General features: G+C 47.4%; 1 protein-coding gene and 1 long non-coding RNA gene across 3 annotated transcripts in view; one reads left to right on the forward strand and one right to left on the reverse strand.

Moving 5' to 3' along the window:
* The window catches only part of ZC3H12B (zinc finger CCCH-type containing 12B), a 323692-nt gene that overhangs the window by 232343 nt on the left and 71864 nt on the right, over positions 1-19485 (forward strand). The window lies entirely within an intron of this gene.
* The window catches only part of LOC134948935 (uncharacterized), a 60414-nt gene that overhangs the window by 34343 nt on the left and 6586 nt on the right, over positions 1-19485 (reverse strand). The window contains exon 2 of the long non-coding RNA XR_010183064.1: positions 16609-16763. This is a non-coding gene — a long non-coding RNA (uncharacterized LOC134948935). The remainder of the gene's footprint in view (positions 1-16608; positions 16764-19485) is intronic.

Here is a 19485-nt window from a genome sequence, read left to right on the forward strand (position 1 = left end):
GCGCAGTGGGCTCACTCGCAAGTGGATCCCTGGATTCTACAGGTAGTATCGCAGGGGTACAAACTGGAATTCGAGGCGTTTCCCCCTCGCCGGTTCCTGAAGTCTGCTCTGCCAAAGTCTCCCTCCGACAGGGAGGCAGTTCTGGAAGCCATTCACAAGCTGTATTCCCAGCAGGTGATAATCAAGGTACCCCTCCTACAACAAGGAAAGGGTTATTATTCCACACTGTTTGTGGTACCGAAACCGGACGGCTCGGTGAGACCAATTTTAAATCTGAAATCCTTGAACACTTACATAAAAAGGTTCAAATTCAAGATGGAATCACTCAGAGCGGTGATAGCGAACCTGGAAGAAGGGGACTATATGGTGTCTCTGGACATCAAAGATGCTTATCTCCACGTCCCAATCTACCCTTCTCACCAAGGGTATCTCAGGTTTGTAGTACAAGACTGTCATTATCAGTTTCAGACGCTGCCGTTTGGGTTGTCCACGGCACCTCGGGTCTTTACCAAGGTAATGGCCGAAATGATGATTCTTCTTCGAAGAAAAGGCGTATTAATTATCCCTTACTTGGACGATCTCCTGATAAGGGCAAGGTCCAGGGAACGGTTAGAAGTCGGAGTAGCACTATCTCAGATAGTGTTACGTCAGCACGGGTGGATCCTAAATATTCCAAAATCGCAGCGGATTCCAACGACACGTCTTCTGTTCCTAGGAATGATTCTGGACACAGTCCAGAAGAAGGTTTTTCTCCCGGAGGAGAAGGCCAAGGAGTTATCTGAGCTAGTCAGGAACCTCCTAAAACCAGCCCAGGTGTCAGTGCATCAGTGCACGAGGGTCCTGGGAAAAATGGTGGCTTCTTACGAAGCAATTCCATTCGGAAGATTCCATGCAAGAACGTTTCAGTGGGATCTACTGGACAAATGGTCCGGTTCGCATCTTCAGATGCAGCAGCGGATAACCCTGTCACCAAAGACAAGAGTGTCTCTCCTGTGGTGGTTGCAGAGTGCTCATCTTCTAGAGGGCCGCAGATTCGGCATTCAGGATTGGATCCTGGTGACCACGGATGCAAGCCTGAGAGGCTGGGGAGCAGTCACACAGGGAAAAAACTTCCAGGGCTTGTGGTCAAGCATGGAAACATCTCTTCATATAAACATTCTGGAACTACGGGCCATTTACAATGCCCTAAGTCAAGCGAAACCCCTGCTTCAGGGTCAGGCGGTATTGATCCAATCGGACAACATCACGTCAGTCGCCCACGTAAACAGACAGGGCGGCACGAGAAGCAGGAGGGCAATGGCAGAGGCTGCAAGGATTCTTCGCTGGGCGGAAAATCATGTGATAGCTCTGTCAGCAGTGTTCATTCCGGGAGTGGACAACTGGGAAGCAGACTTCCTCAGCAGACACGACCTTCACCCGGGAGAGTGGGGACTTCACCCAGAAGTCTTCCACCTGATTGTAAACCGTTGGGAAAAACCAAAGGTGGACATGATGGCGTCACGTCTAAACAAAAAATTAGACAGATATTGCGCCAGGTCAAGGGACCCTCAGGCAATAGCGGTGGACGCTCTGGTGACACCGTGGGTGTACCAGTCAGTGTATGTGTTCCCTCCTCTGACTCTCATACCAAAAGTACTGAGAATCATAAGAAGGAGAGGAGTAAGAACGATACTCGTGGTTCCGGATTGGCCAAGAAGGACTTGGTACCCGGAACTTCAGGAGATGCTCACGGAAGACCCGTGGCCTCTACCTCTAAGAAAGGACCTGCTCCAGCAGGGGCCTTGTCTGTTCCAAGACTTACCGCGGCTGCGTTTGACGGCATGGCGGTTGAACGCCGGATCCTGAAGGAAAAAGGCATTCCAGATGAAGTCATCCCTACCCTGGTCAAAGCCAGGAAGGATGTAACCGCAAAACATTATCACCGCATTTGGCGAAAATATGTTGCGTGGTGTGAGGCCAAGAAGGCCCCTACAGAGGAATTTCAACTGGGTCGTTTCCTCCATTTCCTGCAAACAGGACTGTCTATGGGCCTAAAATTAGGCTCCGTTAACGTTCAAATTTCGGCCCTGTCGATTTTCTTCCAGAAAGAACTGGCTTCAGTACCTGAAGTGCAGGCATTTGTAAAAGGGGTACTGCATATACAACCTCCTTTTGTGCCTCCAGTGGCACCTTGGGATCTCAATGTTGTTTTGAGGTTCCTTAAGTCACATTGGTTTGAACCACTCACCACTGTGGACTTAAAATATCTCACATGGAAGGTGACGATGCTGTTAGCCCTGGCTTCAGCCAGGCGTGTGTCAGAATTGGCGGCTTTATCATATAAAAGCCCTTACTTAATTTTTCATTCTGACAGGGCGGAATTGAGGACTCGTCCTCAATTTCTCCCTAAGGTGGTTTCTGCTTTTCACATGAACCAACCTATTGTGGTGCCTGCGGCTACTAGGGACTTGGAGGACTCCAAGTTACTTGAAGTTGTCAGGGCCCTGAAAATATATGTTTCCAGGACGGCTGGAGTCAGAAAGTCTGACTCGCTGTTTATCCTGTATGCACCCAACAAGCTGGGTGCTCCTGCTTCTAAGCAGACTATTGCACGTTGGATTTGTAGTACAATTCAACTTGCACATTCTGTGGCAGGCCTGCCACAGCCTAAATCGGTAAAAGCCCATTCCACAAGGAAAGTGGGCTCATCTTGGGCGGCTGCCCGAGGGGTCTCGGCTTTTCAACTTTGCCGAGCAGCTACTTGGTCAGGGGCAAACACGTTTGCTAAATTCTACAAATTTGATACCCTGGCTGAGGAGGACCTGGAGTTCTCTCATTCGGTGCTGCAGAGTCATCCGCACTCTCCCGCCCGTTTGGGAGCTTTGGTATAATCCCCATGGTCCTTACGGAGTCCCAGCATCCACTAGGACGTCAGAGAAAATAAGATTTTACTTACCGATAAATCTATTTCTCATAGTCCGTAGTGGATGCTGGGCGCCCATCCCAAGTGCGGATTGTCTGCAATACTTGTATATAGTTATTGTTAACAAAATCGGGTTATTGTTGATGTGAGCCATCTTTTCAGAGGCTCTTTCGTTGTTATCATACTGTTAACTGGGTTCAGATCACGAGTTGTACGGTGTGATTGGTGTGGCTGGTATGAGTCTTACCCGGGATTCAATATCCTTCCTTATTATGTACGCTCGTCCGGGCACAGTATCCTAACTGAGGCTTGGAGGAGGGTCATAGGGGGAGGAGCCAGTGCACACCACCTGATCCTAAAGCTTTTATTCTTGTGCCCTGTCTCCTGCGGAGCCGCTATTCCCCATGGTCCTTACGGAGTCCCAGCATCCACTACGGACTATGAGAAATAGATTTATCGGTAAGTAAAATCTTATTTTTTGGCAGTGTTTTACGTGAGTGACTTGTAAAACACTGCCGACTTTAATACAATGAATCTCGGTCGGATCCGAGAGATCCGTGCTGGGCTTCATTGTGCACCTTTTAAAAAATTGAAATCAGTGTTAAAATCCCCAAAAAAATTGCGTGGGGTCCCCCCTCCTAAGCCAAACCAGCCTCGGGCTCTTTGAGCCGGTCCTGGTTGAAAAAATATGGGGGAAAAAATGTCAGGGGTTCCCCCATATTTAAGCAACCAGCACCGGGCTCTGCGCCTGGTCCTGGTTCCAAAAATACGGGGGACAAAAAGCGTAGGGGTCCCCCGTATTTCTGAAACCAGCACCGGGCTCCACTAGCCAGATACATAATGCCACAGCCGGGGGACACTTTTATCTAGGTCCCTGCGGCCCTGGCATTACATAACCAACTAGTCATCCCTGGCCGGGGTACCCTGGAGGAGTGGGGACCCATTCAGTCAAGGGGTCCCCCCCCTCCAGCCACCCAAGGGCCAGGGGTGAAGCCCAAGGCTGTCCCCCCCCATCCAAGGGCTGCGGATGGGAGGCTGATAGCCTTTTTGACAAAAAATGAATATTGTTTTTAGTAGCAGTACTACAAGTCCCAGCAAGCCTCCCCCGCAAGCTGGTACTTGGAGAACCACAAGTACCAGCATGCGGTGGAAAACCGGGCCCGCTGGTACCTGTAGTAGTACTACTACTAGAAAAATACCCGAATAAAAACATAAGACACACACCTTGAAAGTAAAACTTTAATACATACATCCACACCTCCATATAAACATACTTACCTATGTTCACACGAGGGTCGGTCCTCTTCTCCATGTAGAATCCATGGTGTACCTGTTGAAAAAATTATACTCACAAAATCCAGTGTAGATGGCTCCTCTTTTAATCCATTTGTAATCCAGGTACTTTGCAAAATAACAAAACGAATACCCGACCTCGCACTGAAAGGGGCCCCATGTTTTCACATGGGACCCCTTTCCCCGAATGCCAGGAACCCCCTCTGACTTATGTCTAAGACGGTTCCATCAGCCAATCAGGGAGCGCCACGTTGTGGCACCCTCCTGATTGGCTGTGTGCTCCTGTAGTGTATGACAGGCAGCACACGGCAATGTTACAATGTAGCGCCTATGCGCTCCATTGTAACCAATGGTGGGAACTTTGTGGTCAGCGGTTGACCGAAAGTAACCTCACCGCTGACCACAAAGTTCCCACCATTGGTTATAATGGAGCGCATAGGCGCTACATTGTAACATTGCCGTGTGCTGCCTGTCAATCAGGAGGGTGCCACAACGTGGCGCACCCTGATTGGCTGATGGAACCGTCTTAGACATAAGTCAGAGGGGATTCCTGGCATTCGGGGAAAGGGGTCCCATGTGAAAACATGGGGCCCCTTTCAGTGCGAGGTCGGGTGTTCGTTTTGTTATTTTGCAAAGTACCTGGATTACAAATGGATTAAAAGAGGAGCCATCTACACTGGATTTTGTGAGTATACTTTTTTCAACAGGTACACCATGGATTCTACATGGAGAAGAGGACCGACCCTCGTGTGAACATAGGTAAGTATGTGTATATGGAGGTGTGGATGTATGTATTAAAGTTTTACTTTCAAGGTGTGTGTCTTATGTTTTTATTGGGGTATTTTTCTAGTAGTAGTACTACAGGTACCAGCGGGCCCGGTTTTCCTCTGCATGCTGGCACTTGTGGTTCTCCAAGTACCAGCTTGCGGGGGAGGCTTGCTGGGACTTGTAGTACTGCTACTAAAAACAATATTCATTTTTTTGTCAAAAAGGCTATCAGCCTCCCATCTGCAGCCCTTGGATAGGGGGGGGGGGGACAGCCTCGGGCTTCACCCCTGGCCCTTGGGTGGCTGGAGGGGGGGACCCCTTGATTGAAGGGGTCCCCACTCCTCCAGGGTACCCCGGCCAGGGGTGACTAGTTGGTTATGTAATGCCAGGGCCGCAGGGACCTAGATAAAAGTGTCCCCCGGCTGTGGCATTATGTATCTGGCTAGTGGAGCCCGGTGCTGGTTTCAGAAATACGGGAGACCCCTACGCTTTTTGTCCCCCGTATTTTTGGAACCAGGACCAGGCGCAGAGCCCGGTGCTGGTTGCTTAAATATGGGGGAACCCCTATCATTTTTCCCCCCATATTTTTTCAACCAGGGCCGGCTCAAAGAGCACGAGGCTGTTTTGCTTAGGAGGGGGGCCCCACGCATTTAAAAAAAAAAAAAAATAACACTTTCCCACCCCTTCCCACTGAAAAACATGCACGGATCTCATGGATCCGTGCATGCCTATCCAAACACGGGGAAAAAAAGCAGGTCTGTTTTTTTTTTAGCACTTTTTCACGAATTGTATTTCAGCACGGCAGTGTTTGGCTATTGTCGGCAGTGTTTCTGATTTGCACTTTTTAGTAAATGACCGATTTCTACCAAATTGCAGGCGTATTTGACCGATGGTGTATAGATTCGTAATTTTTTCCTAGGACTTCCAAAATATTACGAATGCCCTCATCACTGCCGTGATTTGAGTTTAGTAAATTCCCGAGATGACACATTGAAGAAAAAACATCATCTCGGTCAAAATCGGGACCTTAGTAAATATACCCCTCTGTCCCTTACACAGATGCTGCACATTATTAGTGCCCCTATACGCATAATGACACACATACAGTAGTACCTTGTTACACATATACCGCACATTATTAATGCCCTTATACACATAATGACACACATAGTGCCCCTTACACATATGTTGCACATTATTAATGCATTTTTACATTACACACATAATGCTCCTTACACATATTCTGTACAACACTACTGCACAACCAACCCACTCACACACAGCACTCACACTGCCACTAACACTGTGACCTCTGCTTGTATACAGATGTGTCCTCATAAATCTTGCCTCAATGCTAATGTTGGGCACCTTTTTTTTTTAATGAAAATGCATCTTATTTGCATTGCTATGTGGCTAGGATGCACAAGCAGCTTCTGCTGATTAAAATGATATGCAACATGTCTATATACTGTGTGAGACTGTGGCTGTATCTGCATATGAAATGTTACACACAGAATATAGGCATGCCGCATATCATTTTAATCAGCAGAAGCTGCTGATGCCCCTAGGCATATCAAATGCCCTAGGCAATTGCCTAGTTTGCCTATGCCTATGGCCGGCTCTGCATTTACCGCCTAACAGCGGAATATAACATCATAATTCTTTAACATAACAAATATTGAGTGTGTGCCATTTAGTTGACAAATTTCTTAAAAAGTTATATCAAATATCAGTATAGTCTGTTGTTTCACAATAATCTTTTTTCACAGCAGTTCTGATTTTCTTATTCACGTAGATTGGAGGTAAAAAAAAACAGAAATAGATAAACCAACGCGTTTCATCTCTTGTCGAGACTTCATCAGGGGTACATCTTACTATGAATAAAGCAATCAACATCAGAAGAAAATACAGTATATCTGGATATTCAGGCTTAATCAATTGGGCATACAGTTCTTATCATGGCCCAATCACCTGACTGATCCAGAAATACCATATAGTAGACCAGATACTAAGAGTAAACAGATTCAGGGAGGATGTACTCTCCTGTGGATCCTAGTATCTGGGAATAATATATATGCAGTTTAACACTTATTACTGTGACTCCATAAAAAATATGCTTGATATTTCTCATACGTCCTAGAGGATGCTGGGGTCCACTTCATGACCATGGGGTATAGACGGTACCGCAGAAGCCATGGGCACTTTGACACTTTTCAAAGGGTGTGAACTGGCTTTGCCCTCTATGCCCCTCCTCCAGACCTCCGTTTTAGAAATGTGCCCAGGCAGACTGGATGCACTCCAGGGGAGCTCTACTGAGTTTTTCTGAAAAGACTTATGTTAGGTTTTTTATTTTCAGGGAGAACTGCTGGCAACAGTCTCCCTGCTTCGTGGGACTGAGGGGGCAGAAGTAGGAACCAACTTCCTGAAGAGTTTCATGGCTCTGCTTCTGGCTGACAGGACACGATTAGCTACTGAAGGGTACTGAACGCTAGCCGTGTCTAGATGCTCACTCCCACAGCACGCCATCACCCCCCTCACAGAGCCAGAAGTCAGCAGACAGGTGAGTGTAAGAAGTTAGATCTTCAATCAAGAGAGTGACGGCTAAGGTACAGCACGGCTGGCAGGAGCGCAGCACGCCATTGCTGCCCACACACACAGGCACTGGCGCGGGGGGGGGGGGGGGGGGGCTGGGCATCAAAATACCTTAAAAAACTGTCTAAATGGGGGCATAAGATGCCCAGGCACAGCCCTACCCTTGCCAGTATAAATATTATGTGAAAATCTCTGAGGAGAAGACGCGCCCAAATACAATTAGATAGTTGGTTTATTGTTTTATGTCCATTTAATAAGTACAATTATTAATATCACCACCGACAGCTTCTTTTTGTATTTTCCGGTAACTATTTACATCTATGGAAAAGAAAATGTGTTTGCGTCTCACTGAGACCACAACAGCACTTCCGCAATGCGGCTCAATGACCGGAAAGGAGATCATGGAGAGTAGATACTTCCGGGTATGAGAAAGATGAATGACACGATCGGCTTGCGTTTCAGCAGGACGGCAGTGGACTTCCACATTGCGGCTCAAACACCGGAAGAAGGACGGAACAGATGACAACTCCTTCCGGTTATCATGTATTATGAACAGCAGGGACTAAATACGTGCCGTAACCATGGAAATTAATATACACAATGTTGCTGGTGTCTTGCGGGCGGAAGTCTGTACTACATGTGACCAAAATAATGCGAGTAATTTGTGGACACGGACACCCGGAATTAGAGTGTTTTTTTCCCTATACAGGACTATTCCGGGGATCCGGTCCAGACTTCACTATTTACCAATTAATTATTTGGGGATTTTTTATGGTCTTATATGGAGTTTTTTTATATATTGACAGCAAAATATGGTGATTCTTATTGGTGTATACATTTTAAGATAAGTGTATAAACTACATTGTGAGATTATATGTATGTTTTACAATACTGCATTCCGATTGGCCAATGTGAACATGTGACTTGGACAGTCAGGTATAAATGTGACCAGGGGGTCACTTCTATCACATACCCTGAGGAAGGATTTGATCCGAAACGCGTTGGTGTTTCACAGGAGGACCCTGGGCTTTATTTCTCTACGGTGGTTGGCATTATTCAGTGGGTAAATCATTGCTCTCTTTTAAAATAATTTTTTTGAACTGGGAGTATATACCCTATCCTTCCTACCGGTACCAATAGAAGTGGCCCCTATTTTATTTAGGGTACCTCTTGGGATATTTTATATTGTTTTTGATTTTTGTTTTTAATTGTCTTTGATTTTAATCCCACACTGTTGGTGGGCCTGTTGGAATAAAGACATTTTTTTCACCATTTGCTGTCCTTTTGGAAACAACTTGTTTGAAGATAACTGCATTCCCAGTACGAATAAGATCTGGAAAAGAAACCTTTGAGTGCATATAGGGCTTATCACAAAGGTAAGCCTGGTGTAGATAAGCCGTGGGCTGTCGTACATATGAGATGTGAAAGAAATCTTTATGCGAATGTATCATATGTAATACAGATAACAGCATTCCCATTACGAATAAACTCTGGAAAAGAAACCTTTGAGTGCATATAGGGCTTATCATAAAGGTAAGCCTGGTGTAGATAAGCCGTGGGCTGTCGTACATAAGTGTTTGAAGACTAGGAACATTTACGGATCTGGAGTCTGTGTATAGCATCGCTGGGAGATCCCCTCTTTCTGTTTTTGTTGACTTATTACTGTGACTCCATAAAAAATATGCTTGATATTTCTCATACGTCCTAGAGGATGCTGGGGTCCACTTCATGACCATGGGGTATAGACGGTACCGCAGAAGCCATGGGCACTTTGACACTTTTCAAAGGGTGTGAACTGGCTTTGCCCTCTATGCCCCTCCTCCAGACCTCCGTTTTAGAAATGTGCCCAGGCAGACTGGATGCACTCCAGGGGAGCTCTACTGAGTTTTTCTGAAAAGACTTATGTTAGGTTTTTTATTTTCAGGGAGAACTGCTGGCAACAGTCTCCCTGCTTCGTGGGACTGAGGGGGCAGAAGTAGGAACCAACTTCCTGAAGAGTTTCATGGCTCTGCTTCTGGCTGACAGGACACGATTAGCTACTGAAGGGTACTGAACGCTAGCCGTGTCTAGATGCTCACTCCCACAGCACGCCATCACCCCCCTCACAGAGCCAGAAGTCAGCAGACAGGTGAGTGTAAGAAGTTAGATCTTCAATCAAGAGAGTGACGGCTAAGGTACAGCACGGCTGGCAGGAGCGCAGCACGCCATTGCTGCCCACACACACAGGCACTGGCGCGGGGGGGGGGGGGGGGGGGCTGGGCATCAAAATACCTTAAAAAACTGTCTAAATGGGGGCATAAGATGCCCAGGCACAGCCCTACCCTTGCCAGTATAAATATTATGTGAAAATCTCTGAGGAGAAGACGCGCCATTGCGGGGGCGGAGCTTCCTCCTCAGTCAGCCAGCACACTGCTCAGCGCCATTTTCTCTCTCCTCAGCTGCAGAGACAATGCTGGTCCTCCTCCACTTCTGACTACAGGTATCAGGGTGCAAAACCGGGGGGCACAGCAAATTTGGTGCTTTACATTGTAAAATAAGCATTGCATCTCAGTGGGAATTTTGTGTTCACAGGCATTATATGCTGGCGCTGGGGTTGTGAACTGGCTGCTCCTAAACTGTGTCCTTCTGACAGTTTTTCTGTGGGTCTGTCCCCTATAAGTCCCAGAGTGTCTGTGTGTGTTTAGTGCACGAGTGTGACAATGTCTGAGGCAGGGAGTTCTTCCCCTGAGGAAGCCATTTTAGGGACACAGAAGTGTAATGTGGTGGCGCTGCCGGCACACCAAGATCCTGCATGGGTGAAAGAAATACGTGATAGTATGCATCATATCAATAGGAGGTTGGATAAGTCTGAATCTCATGCAGAATGCTGGAGAAATGCTGTGGAAGATGTGATTTTTCAGGGTTCTGTTCTTCCATCCACAGGCGACCCCTCTGGGTCACATAAGAGACCATTTGCAAATATTGTGAATACTGATACCGACACGGACACTGATTCCTGTGTCGCCGATAGTGACTCCAGAGAAATAGGCGAAAAATATACAATATATGATTGTGGCTATAAGGGAGGGTCTGGAAGTTACGGAAGCCACTCCTGTACCTCAGGAGAAGGCCTATATCTATAAGGAAAGAAATCTAAGGTGACCTTCCTTCCTTCCCACGAGCTACATACTCTCTTTGTGGGTGAATCCCGAAAATAAATTTCGTGTTCTCAAGAGGATTCAGATGGCTCAACCTTTCCCAGCAGAGGACAGGAAAAAATGGGAGTCACCCCCAGTGTTAGACAGTGCACTGTCCAGGTTGACAAAGAAGGCAATTCTCCCTGCACCTGGCACGGCTTCACTAAAGGAGCCGGCAGACCGCAAAATGGAGACTACGTTAAAATCCATTTATGTGGCAAATGGTACACTGATCAGGCCCACAATTGCTTGCGCGTGGGTGAGTCGCGCTATTAAAAAATGGTTAGACAGCTTGTCATCAGAAATTGACACGATTGATAAAGATGAGATACTCCTTAAGTTAGGGAATATCAAAGACGCTGCCGCATACATGCTAGAAGCGATAAAAGATATTGGACTCTTGGATTCAACAGCCGCTACCATGGCAGTATCGGCTCGGCGGGCGTTGTGGATTCGCCAGTGGAACGCGGATGCAGATTCCAAAAGGAATATGGAGGCTTTCCCATATAAAGGTGAGGCCTTATTTGGTGATGGACTGGATGTGTTAGTCTCGGCAGCTACCGCAGGTAAGTCGACTTTTTTGCCTTCTGCTCCTGCACCGGCAAAAAATACATATCACTCCCACATGCAGTCCTTTCGGCCCAATAAATACAAAAAGGCGAAAGGTTCCCCCTTCTTTGCTGGTAGGGTAAGGGGAAAGGGAAAAGTCCACAGCGGCTCTAGGATCCCAGGAGCAGAAGTCAACCCCTACTTCTGCCAAATCTACAGCGTGATGCTGGGGCTCCCTTGCAGGAGTCCGCTCGGGTGGGGGCACGTCTCAAACTTTTCAGCCAGGGTTGGATTCAATCTGGCCTGGACCCCTGGGTGTTACAAATAGTGTCCCTGGGGTACAAGCTGGAGTTTAAAGACATTCCCCCATGCCGATTTTTCAAATCGACCTTGCCAGCTTCCCTTCCAGAAAGAGAGGCGGTAACAGCGGCAATTCAAAAATTATGTCAGGATCAGGTCGTAGTCCCGGTACCTGTGTCACAACTAGGGGAGGGTTTCTATTCAAGCCCCTTTGTAGTTCCGAAGCCGGACGGCTCGGTCAGGCCGATCCTAAACCTGAAAAATCTGAATCTCTACTTGAACCGGTTCAAGTTCAAAATGGAATCACTGAGGGCAGTGATTTCCAGTCTGGAGGAGGGGGACTATATGCTGTCAGTAGACATAAAGGATGCTTACCTGCATGTTCCCATTTATCCTCCTCACCAAGCTTATCTGAGATTCGCGGTTCAGGATTGCCATTACCAATTCCAGACGTTGCCTTTCGGTCTCTCCACTGCGCCGCGGGTATTCACCAAGGTGATGGCGGAGATGATGGTCCTCCTTCGTCAAAAAGGAGTCAATATAATTCCTTATCTGGATGATCTCCTGATAAAAGCGAGATCCAGGGAGCAGTTGCTACAGAACATCACACTCTCCCTGTCCATACTCCAACAACACGGTTGGATCATAAATTTTCCAAAGTCACAGTTGGAACCGACGACAAGATTGTCTTTTTTTGGGATGATCCTGGACACAGAAGTTCAGAGAGTATTTCTTCCGGGGGAAAAGGCTCTGGAAATCCAGAAAATGGTAAAACAGATATTAACGCCAACAAGTGTGTCGATCCATCAGTGCATTCGGTTGTTGGGGAAAATGGTGGCGGCCTACGAGGCCATACAGTTTGGCAGGTTCCATGCCAGACACATGCACCGAAAGATAATCCTGTCCTCCAAGGCCAGGATTTCACTCCTGTGGTGGCTACACAGTTCTCACCTACTAGAGGGACGCAGGTTCAGGATTCAGGACTGGCTCCTGGTAACCACGGATGCAAGTCTCCGAGGCTGGGGAGCTGTCACTCAGGGGGAAAGCTTCCAAGGAAAATGGTCAAGTCAGGAGACCTGCCTTCACATAAACGTGCTGGAATTGAGAGCCATTTACAACGGCCTTCGACAAGCGGTACATCTTCTTCAAGATCATCCCGTGCAGATCCAGTCGGACAATGTAACAGCAGTCGCGTACATAAACAGGCAGGGCGGAATGAAAAGCAGAGCGGCAATGGCAGAGGTGACAAAGATCCTCCTCTGGGCAGAAAGACATGTAAAGGCTCTGTCGGCGATTTTCATCCCGGGAGTAGACAACTGGGAAGCAGATTTCCTCAGCAGACACGATCTCCATCCAGGAGAGTGGAGCCTCCACCAAGAAGTCTTCGCAGAGGTGACAAGTCTCTGGGGAGTTCCTCAAGTAGACATGATGGCATCTCGTCTCAACAAGAAGCTTCAGAGATATTGTTCCAGGTCGAGAGACCCTCAAGCAATAGCGGTGGATGCACTGGTGGCCAAGTGGGTATTCCGGTCGGTGTATGTCTTCCCTCCACTTCCGCTGATCCCAAAAGTTCTCAGGATAATAAGAAGAACAAGAGTTCGAGCAATCTTCATTGCCCCAGACTGGCCAAGGACGGCTTGGTACCCAGATCTTCAGGAGTTGCTCATAGAAGATCCTCGGCCTCTTCCTCCTCGCGAGGACCTGCTGCAGCAGGGGCCGTGTGTGTATCAAGACTTACCGCGGCTACGTTTGACGGCATGGCTGTTGAGCGCCGGATCCTAGCCCGAAAGGGTATTCCCACGGAAGTCATCCCCACGCTTCTTTAGGCCAGGAAAGGAGTAACGTCTAAACATTACCACCGTATTTGGAGAAAATATGTGTCTTGGTGTGAATCCAAGAAGGCTCCTACGGAAGAGTTTCTCCATTTTCTGCAGGCTGGTGTGGATGCGGGCCTTAGATTGGGGTCAATCAAGGTCCAGATTTCGACCTTATCGGTTTTCTTCCGAAAACAATTGGCCTCTTTTCCAGAAGTTCAAACCTTCGTGAAAGGGGTTCTGCACATCATGCCTCCATTTGTGCCTCCAGTGGCACCATGGGACCTTAATGTGGTCTTGCAGTTCCTTCAATCACATTGATTTGAACCTCTACAGGAGATAGAGTTGAAGTTTCTCACTTGGAAAGCGGTGATGTTTTTGGCCTTGGCATCCGCAAGGCGGGTGTTGGAGTTGGGGGCTTTGTCTCACAAGAGCCCTTACCTGATCTTCCATGAAGATAGGGCAGAGTTGAGAACTCACCAACATTTTCTTCCAAAGGTGGTTACGTCTTTCCACATAAACCAACCTATTGTGGTGCCAGTAGCTACTGATATGTTCACTGAGTCTAAGTCTCTGGTTAGGGCTTTGAAGATTTATGTAGCTAGAACACCTTGGATATGGAAAACAGTGGCTCTGTTTGTTCTGTATGCTCCCAACAAGATTGGGTGTCCTGCTTCCAAGCAGACTATTGCGCGCTGGATCAGAGGTACGATTCAGCAGGCTCATTCTACGGCTGGATTACCGTTACCGACGTCGGTGAAGGCCCATTCTACTAGGAAGGTGGGCCCATCCTGGGCTGCTGCCCGGGGGTCTCGGCATTACAACTTTGCCGAGCAGCTGCTTGGTCAGGGTCAAATACATTTGCAAATTTCTGCAAGTTTGACACCTTGGCCGATGAGGACCTCAAGTTCGGTCAATCGGTGCGGCAGGGTCATCCGCACTCTCCCGCCCGTACTGGGGCTTTGGTATAAACCCCATGGTCATGAAGTGGACCCCAGCATCCTCTAGGACGTATGAGAAAACAGGATTTTAATACCTACCGGTAAATCCTTTTCTCCTAGTCCGTAGAGGATGCTGGGCGCCCGTCCCAGTGCGTACTTTACCTGCAGTTTTGTTTATTAGAGTTACACAAGTTGTGTTATATTAGTTTTCAGCATGCCACTGTAATTGGTTCATGCCTGTTGGCGTGTGTTATGTTGAATGCCATGTTGTGCGGCATGGTGGAGGTGTGAGCTGGTATGAATCTCACCATTAGTATAAAAGTAAATCCTTTCCTCGAAATGTCCGTCTCCCTGGGCACAGTTCCTATAACTGAGGTCTGGAGGAGGGGCATAGAGGGAGGAGCCAGTTCACACCCTTTGAAAAGTCTTAAAGTGCCCATGGCTCCTGCGGAACCGTCTATACCCCATGGTCATGAAGTGGACCCCAGCATCCTCTACGGACTAGGAGAAAAGGATTTACTGGTAGGTATTAAAATCCTGTTTTTTACTATATGTTGTCTGTTATGATTCTTTTGTAGTCATAATCAACGTTAAGTTTTAATTAAATCTTTTCAAGAGTGCCCCTAAAAACAGACTGTTTGCTAGTATTACTGGTTGGGTAGTGTTAAATCTCCCTGTGCCAAAAGAAAGTTCTGGACAATCATTACACAGGGGTAATCGTAAGAGCTGGTGACTTCCCGGCGAGTCTGGCCGATGTTTTGAAGTAGCCAACATTTAAAAGGCAAAAAACAGGTTGGTTTTGTCATTTTAAATCAGGCACGGGGAACCTTTGGCCCTCCAGCTGTTGTTGAACTACACATACCAGCATGCACTGCTACAGTTTTGCTATTTGGCCATGCTAAAACTGTTGCCGGGCATGATGGGATGTGTAGTTCAACAGCAGCTGGAGGGCCGCAGGTTCCCCACCCCTGTTTTAAATTATTTCTACTTTAAAACATGATGCAGATTCGCTGGGATGTCACAGGCTATTATATTTGCTGACGGTCGAAATCCCGACAGCAATTGACCGACGGTCAAAATCCCGACATGGACAAAATCCCGACATTTAAAATGCCAACAAGGTCAAAATCCCGACATGTAAAATGTCGACAGGTCAAAATACCAACATGATTTTTTCATGATTTTTTAATTGAAACTGACTTGTTCATACTTTACCATCCCAGTGGACCTGGAGGGGGAATATAATAGTGTGCCGAGCGCAGCGAGGGGACGTGGTACACTTATATGGTGTCCATGTCGACATACACACAAGAAAAACAAGAAAAACCTCATGTTGGTATTTTGATCTGTCGGCATTTTACATGTCGGTATTTTGACCTTTTCGGTATTTTAAATGTCGGTATTTTGTCCATGTCGGTATTTTGACCTTGTCGGGATTTTGACCATCGGTCAATTGCTGTCAGGATTTTGACCGTCGGGATTTTGATTGGAGCTATTTCATACCGATCCCGTTCCACCATGCTCATCATGGTAAATGGGTCACCTGAGCCAGTATACCCACTTTGATCCTCTGGGCTGTATTGAATTGGTGCTCTGCAGCCTCCCTGGCAGCCACACGATCTGCAGTCTCCCTGGAACTAGCAGAGGTATCAGACCTCTGTCAAGTATCTGGTGTAATGTTCAGGGCTAGCTGTTTCTCCAAAACACAGCTGGCATTTGCTTGGCTTCCTCCGTCCTGTTCCAACACAGGGAAATCCTCTGGATGAGGTCTGTTGGGATTTATGTCTCTGGCCACAGGCTTCCAGTTCCAACTGTTACCTGCGATCCATTGCACGTTCTGCAGCAGCAGACTAGTTCCTAGCTAGGAACTGCTGTATAAGCTGCATCATCATCACATTGTCCGGCTGCTTTACATACTTAAGAGCCATCTATAGATATAGATCCAACTTTGAGGCAACTTCCATAAGCCCCACAACATTGATACCAGGGTTCACATCAGAGTCCAACTTTACGCTATTACTTCCCGCAGTAAGTAAAAGTACAGTATAGGTTACACCCCCGGCCACCTCAGTAGCCCCGGCTGATGCATTATTCCCACACAGAGGATTGCCAATATCATGATGCTTTGTATCGTTTACATACTTTAGAGCAGTCTGCAAGTATTTATCCAAAGCAGTATTGTCGCTGGAATTACCAGAGGTATCCAACCCCTGTCTAGTATTGATTGTAATGTCTAGTGCCAGCTGGTTCTCTGACTCAGCGATGGTGGTTACCTGTGTCTCTCTGGTATCCGGATTCTGATTTTCCCTCCACGAGTGCCGACATCAGTTGATCCTTGTTCTTGCCTGAGCCGACACATCTTCTGGAGTCCCATAATGCTACAGGTCCATCCTTTGTCAGTGCTAACACTCAGTCATCTTGGATATCCCTTGTTGCCAAATAAAAGGATAGAGAAGGAAAAAAAAAAGAGAGTAGAGGGGACACAGAAATTTACAGTACACAGTATGTCTTTTTAAAATGTCTTAACCCTGAGTGTACTAAATTGGGGTGCTGTCTTTCTAAAGAACCACGCACCGGTAATTCACTTAAAACAAAATTATCAAAATCCCACTTCTTGCACCAGTTTAGTCAGTGTTGACAGTGGCATCCCGACATTCAAAATCCTGACTGATCCCAGTGAGTATTTTAACCCTAACCCATTCCTCTTGAAGCCAAACCCACCCCTCTCGCAGCATAACCCTAAACCCCCTCCCCCTCAACGCAGTTTAACTGATTTGTCGGGATTACAACCATTGGGATTTCAACCACCATGATCCTGACAGCAGAAGCAGTAGATGATTACTAGTTAGACATGCAGGTAATAATGTATATCAATAAAATTCTGACCTGGAGTGCAACATGATATATATGCAATCAATTGTTGATCTAAGCAAAGAGAGCAAATTACCTTTAATTAGCATACAAAACATGAAATAATGTAGCACCTGTGTCACAGCACCCCGGTACAGCCTACACTCAGATACGGCAACCTGACGCAGGTGGGCGGTCGTGACCTAGGTTTTATTCAAGCCTACCACCGTGAAAAGTATTGAATAGCGCTCTTGCTTTCACCAGACACTTAAATCACACTTACAAGATCCACCATTATTACATACATGTAGCATGGGCCTCTCCAAGCACGTGAATTCATAGAGCAAAGAGAACACTGATAAAGTTTTTGGATTTATTGAGAAATTTCTCTCACGTCCTAGAGGATGCTGGGGACTCCAAAAGGACCATGGGGTATAGACGGGATCCGCAGGAGACATGGGTACACTATAAGACTTTTACTGGGTGTGAACTGGCTCCTCCCTCTATGCCCCTCCTCCAGACCTCAGTTAGATTTTGTGCCCAGGAGAGACTGGACACACACTAGGAGAGCTCTACTGAGTTTCTCTGGAAAGACTTTATGTTAGGTTTTTTTATTTTCAGGGAGACCTGCTGGCTACAGGCTCCCTGCTTCGTGGGAGTGAGGGGAGAGAAGTCAGACCTACTTCTTCTGAGTTAAGGGCTCTGCTTCTTAGGCTACTGGACACCATTAGCTCCAGAGGGTTCGATCACTTGGTGCGCCTAGCTGCTTGTTCCCGGAGCCGCGCCGTCACCCCCTCACAGAAGCCATAAGAAAGAAGCCGGGTGAGTATTAGAAGAACAGAAGACTTCAATGATGGCAGAAGACTTCAGTAACGGAGGTACAGCGCAGCGGTCGCGCTGCGCTCCATGCTCCCACACACCAACGGCACTCACAGGGTGCAGGGCGCTGGGGGGGAGTGCCCTGGGCAGCAGGTTACTGGAGCCTTTTTCCACTGGCAAAAATACATATTAGGGATGCCTGGGCACTGTATATGTAACCCCCGCCAGTATAATATTTTACATTTGAGCGGGACTATAGCGCGCCGGGAAGGGGCGGGGTTTAGCCGCACAGCTTACCAGCGCCATTTTCTTTACTTCACAGTGCATGCAGAGACGCTGGCCCGGACCTCCACTCTCCTTACAAGTACAGGTAGCAAAACAAGGGGGGGGCCACAGGCAATTGGTGCTATATATTTACAGCGCAGACATCATATATTATTTATTTAGTAGTATATGGGCGCTAGGGTGTGAGCTGGCATACTCCCTCTGTGTTCTCTCTACAGGCTTCCCTGTGGGTCTGTCCCCTTTTGCCCAGTGTGAGTGTGGGTGTATCGGTACCGTGTGTCGACATGTCTGAGGCTGAGTGTTCCTCCCCGGAGGAAGTTACTGGGGGCGCGGAGAAGGATTTGGGAGTTACTCTGTCGGCACAGCCGACTGCTGATTGGGTGAATATGTTGAGTACATTGAATGCAAATGTGGCGTTATTGTCTAAGAGGCTGGATAAATCTGATTCTCAGACACAAACGTGGAGAAAATCCATTGAAGATGCTTTGTCTCAGGTACAGGCCCCCTCAGGGTCACAAAAACGTTCATTTACCCAGATGGCAGATACGGATACCGACACAGACTCTGATTCCAGTGTCGACTTCAGTGAGGCCAGTTTACATCCGAAATTGGTTAAGAGTATTCAGTACATGATTGTGGCTAAAGATGTTTTACATATTTCTGAAGTGCCTGCTGTTCCAGATACGAGGGTTTGTTTGTATAAGGGAAAAAAGCCTGAGGTGACGTTTCCCCCTCTCATGAACTGAACGCTCTTTGTGAAAAGGCTTGGAAGTCGCCTGACAAAAGGTGGCAGATTCCCAAGATAATTTTTATGGCATATTCTTTCCCCTCTGACGACAGGGAGAAATGGGAGTCGTCTCCCAATGTGGACAAGGCTCTGTCCCTACTGTCCAAAAAGGTGTCGCTTCCGTCTCCAGACACGGCTGTCCTCAAGGATCCTGCGGATCGCAAGCAGGAAACGACATTGAAGGCCATTTACATCACTACGGGTGCACTCCTCAGGCCTGCCGTGGCGTCGGCATGGGTGAGTAGTGCTATTGCTAAGTGGGCTGATAATTTGGCATCTGACATGGATACCCTTGATAAGGATAACATTCTTTTGACTCTTGGTTATATCAGGGACGCTGCAGCTTACCTAAAGGATGCGGTAAGGGATATTGGCCTCTTGGGATCAAGGGCCAATGCCATGGCGGTCT

Source organism: Pseudophryne corroboree, chromosome 8 (genome assembly GCF_028390025.1).
Source record: "Pseudophryne corroboree isolate aPseCor3 chromosome 8, aPseCor3.hap2, whole genome shotgun sequence".
Taxonomy (NCBI): domain Eukaryota; kingdom Metazoa; phylum Chordata; class Amphibia; order Anura; family Myobatrachidae; genus Pseudophryne; species Pseudophryne corroboree.